This window comes from Macrotis lagotis, chromosome 4, assembly GCF_037893015.1.
Source record: "Macrotis lagotis isolate mMagLag1 chromosome 4, bilby.v1.9.chrom.fasta, whole genome shotgun sequence".
Classification (NCBI taxonomy): Eukaryota; Metazoa; Chordata; class Mammalia; order Peramelemorphia; family Peramelidae; genus Macrotis; species Macrotis lagotis.
This window is the reverse complement of record NC_133661.1, coordinates 87,729,281-87,733,570: the sequence shown is the minus strand read 5'-3', so window position 1 is coordinate 87,733,570 and position 4,290 is coordinate 87,729,281.

Here is a 4,290-nt window from a genome sequence, read left to right as displayed (position 1 = left end):
ACAGTCAAGTTACAATAGGAAGACTTCAACTGGTGCATTTCAGCTAGGCAATTAGGACCCATTGGTCCAGCTCTAATTAGTCCATGGATGTTGATATTTCAAGTACTGTTTTATCATCAGGTTTCATTTCTTTGGAACCTCTTCAGTGACTGGCTAGTGAGAAGGATGGTAGATATTATCAGTCCAGGTCACTTGAGAGTCATTCAATGGTTTGGCATTAGGAAGGGTGCTGGAGAGAAAATCTCCACTGCCCAAATTGGTTGGTTTAAGGTGCCGTATTAAACTGGCAACTCAGATGCCTGGAGGGCTCCCTCAGTTCCTTCCATTGGAAGCTACTTCAGTTTTCTGCAGTTTTGTAAAATTTCAGACAAGAGATCAGCTTCCCATCCCCTCTCTGCTATACTGATCTAGCTGAGGGCTTCTGAGAAATTTTAAGGTGAGAAGGCAAGGGGAAAAGAAAGAGTACTCCATTTTCCTTTCCTGGTCAAAACTGAGCTCAGAACTGCAAATTTGAACAATCCATGTCCTGTTGGTAAAATAAGATGTTGTTTCATTATGAAAAAAAAGAAATTAGAAAATTAAATTCATTATATTCAATTACTAAATGATTCATTTGGCTGCTTAATGAAGCTGCACATTATGCTAACAAGATAAAGGCGAAGAATAACATTTGATGAGTGACTGCAGGCATTCTGTATACTGAAGATTCAAAGATACACAAGTCTTAGAGTTTCTCATGTTTTCTGTTGCTGGTAAGGGAGAAGGCTAAGGTCAACTCTATGAAAATAAACAAGGTGCTGTGGGAAAGGAGCATACCTTTCTTCTCTTCCTCTGTCTCTCTGTCTTTCCTTTCTTTTCTCATTCTCTCCTCTCTCTCTCTCTCTCTCTCTCTCTCTCTCTCTCTCTCTCTCATCTCTGTTTCTCTTCATATGTTTTTCTTCCTCTCCCTTTCCCTCTGCATAGTCTCTTCCACCTCCTTCTCTCCTTCTTCCTCCCCTTCTTTCTACTTCTGTTTTTTCTCCCTCTTCCTCTTCATCTTCCTCTTTGTTCTCTTCCTCTCCTTCTCTCTCTCTCTCTCTCTCTCTCTCTCTCTCTCTCTCTCTCCCTTTATGTGTGTTTCTGTTTTTCTCTCTCTTTGTTTTCTCTCTATCTCTGTCTTTGTCTCTGAGTCTTTCTCTGCTACTCTCCCTTGAAAGCAGGTGCAGGAAGCTTGTCAATCAGCCAAAATGAGCCCATTATGGTATGGCTGAGAGAATGTATGGAGGGTGCAGTAGGGTAGTGGAGCAGGTCATCTCACTTTGTATCTACTCACTCTCCTTTCCAAGATTCTCTCTACATTTTCTCACCTCACAGGCCATCACATTGACTCATAAAGTTTTAGTCACTGTTCTATGGTTTATTGGAACAAGTCCTGTACTGAAATTGGGTCAGCTATGCTCCAGTACCCCCTCAGCCACTGTATAACTATAGACAAATCCCTTCAGCTTTCTGGACTTCAGTTTCCTCATCTGTAAAACAAGAGGATTGGAATAAATGATTTCTAAACTATCTGTTCTAAGGTTCTAGGAATCAGTATAAGGTTTTCTGCTGAATGTCTTATTTATCTGCAAATTAATAAAGTAATTAGTAAAGTGCCCAGACCATGGAAGTTTGGCCCAGAGTGCTGTATAAATGCTAGCTATTATTATTAATGAAAGAGGGTTTCAGAGTGTAATCAATCAATGCAAAATCATTTATTCAGTGCTTCCTATGTATCAACTAATCAATAAACATTTATTAAGTGCCTACTAAGTTCTAGACACTGACTGTGCTTAATACTGGCTATTGTACTAAGCAGTGAAGATGCAAAGAAAGTTAAAAACAGTCTGATGCCGGAGAAAACATGTAAATAACTATGTATATACAAGTTATATTTATAGTAGGTGGAAGGAAATGCCAAGTGCTTTATCATTTTTAATTCATTTGATCCTCACCACAACCCTGAGAGAGTCTTATTAACCCTACTTTACAGTTAAGGAAATTGAGGCAAATAGAGGTAAAGTGACTTACCCAGAGTCACACAGCTAGGAAGTGTCTGAGTCCACATTTGAACTCAGATTTTCCTGACTCCAGGCTCATCACTCTATTCAGTGCACTCTCTAACTGCCTTGACCCAAAGGAGATGTTTTCAAGACAAGATAATAATTTGCAATTCAGCAAGGAATTCAATAGGAAGATCATTTGGGGGGGGGGAGACATTAGCAATTAAGGGACTGAGATCTACAGAATATTGTACTCGAGCTGTGACTTGAAGGAAGTCAAGAAATCTAGGAAGCAAAAGTGAAAAAAGAAAAGTATTCTGGCATGGAATTGTAAAGGTAATTGTGAAGATATAGAGATGAGATGACTTGTGTGAGAGGGATAGGAAGGAAACCAGTGTAGGCAAATTATACAGTTCATGGAGGGGAGGAAGGTGTAAGAAATCTGGAAAAGAAGAAAAGGGTCAAGTTTGGAAGAACTTGGAGGCTGTAAAAACTAGGGCCATCAGAGTTAAAATGACTTGCCCAAGGTCCCTTAGTTAAATGAAAAATTCAAATCTAACTCCTACTTCACATTCAATACTTCTTTCCACCTCTATGCTTCCTGCAAAAGTTTGAAGGTAGGAAAATATGGGGATTATTTGTCATCATTATTGTAAACATACTATCTTCTTCCTAACAAGTAAAGATATTTATAACTATAGAATTCTTTAAGCAGATGAAAATTACTACCTTTAGAGATATATCTGTTTGTTTATAAAGAGCAAAATTAAAGAGATGTCTTATTTCTAATGAGAAGGGAGTCAAGGGAACTATCATAGAACTGAGATTCATCTGAACCTCCCACAGCATCTGTGGCTCCACTTCCCAACCTTATATTGTCAAAGGACCATGACCAATGTGGAGTCTAATTAAGAGATAGTGAGAGAAACTGAGATGTTCTGGAGGAGTGGGGGTAGAGTATGTTTGACATCATTAATAGACTGAGGCATGTGACTTCCTCAGGCACTAAAGAAGACCTTTATTAAAAGGTTGTAATTTTAGTAAATTATTTTTAAGCCAATTATCAGTGGGAATGAAATCAGGAACTTCGGCGGATAGTCATTTTCACAAAAGCATTTGTTATTCTGATGTTCATTGTAGGGTGGAGGATTGTGACTTAAAATTTTATCTCAGCAAAAATTGACAAAAATAAAAGCCATTTATTTTAAAAATCTCTATATGAATTTTCAAATCAAAAGACATGTAAAAAGCAACAGGTGAATTATGTACTTTGTCAGGTTACTATTTGACAATATTGCTTTATTTCTTTTTTGAAATTGTCCTTCAGTAGGTTCATAGTTGGAATGATTGATTTGTCTCAGGAAGATTCTGAAGATCACCTGGAAAGATAAGGTATCAAACTCTAAGGTCCTTTCTTGAACTGTACTGCCTAGCATTCAAACTCTACTGTAGAAAACCAAACTTCCCTGGTCTGGCCATGTGGTTTGAAAGTCAAATGTACTTTTGCTTTAAAGGCTATTTTACAGAGAACTTACCCAGTACAAGCACTCATACAGAAGTCAGAAGAAGCAATGCAAGGATACTCTCAAGGTCTTTCTGAGGAGCTTTGGTATTGATTGTGAGACATGGAAGACACTGACATAGAAATGCCCAGGATGATGCTCACATCAAAGAAAGCACAGTATAAGCAAAACAAAATTACAGTGGTGCAAGGGAAATGTGAGATGTCTGATTAGACATAGTTGGGAATGCTGTATGTTGACCCTGACATCATGACATCATGATAGTCCTCTTCAAGTATGAATGACAACAATAACAGCAATGAAAATTTGGCATCATGAAGAGTATGTGTTGATGCCCCACTGAAGACTTTAAATATGGAAGGAGGGGTCTGGTTAAGGTCAGTGGTTTTGGGTATGCATACAGAGTGACATATGAAGAAAAATTGAGGTGGCAGAATGAAGCACAAAGAAAGCCCAAGGGAGGATTTTGCAGAGAGACAGTTCTACCAACTCTTTTAGATTGAGCTTGAATAGCATTAGCCCCAAGAAAATTTCCTTCATTTCTCCAACTAGAAGGAATCTCTCCTCCATCAACTGTTTTTAGTACTTTGCTGGAACCCTTCCTTTGCACCTAATTGCACTCTATATTGTAATACAGTTATTTGTCCTATCCCTTTTTTAAATTTAAATTTATTTTATTAAAGATATTATTTGAGTTTTACATTTTCCCCCAATCTTGCTTCCCCCCCCCACAGAATGCACTCTGT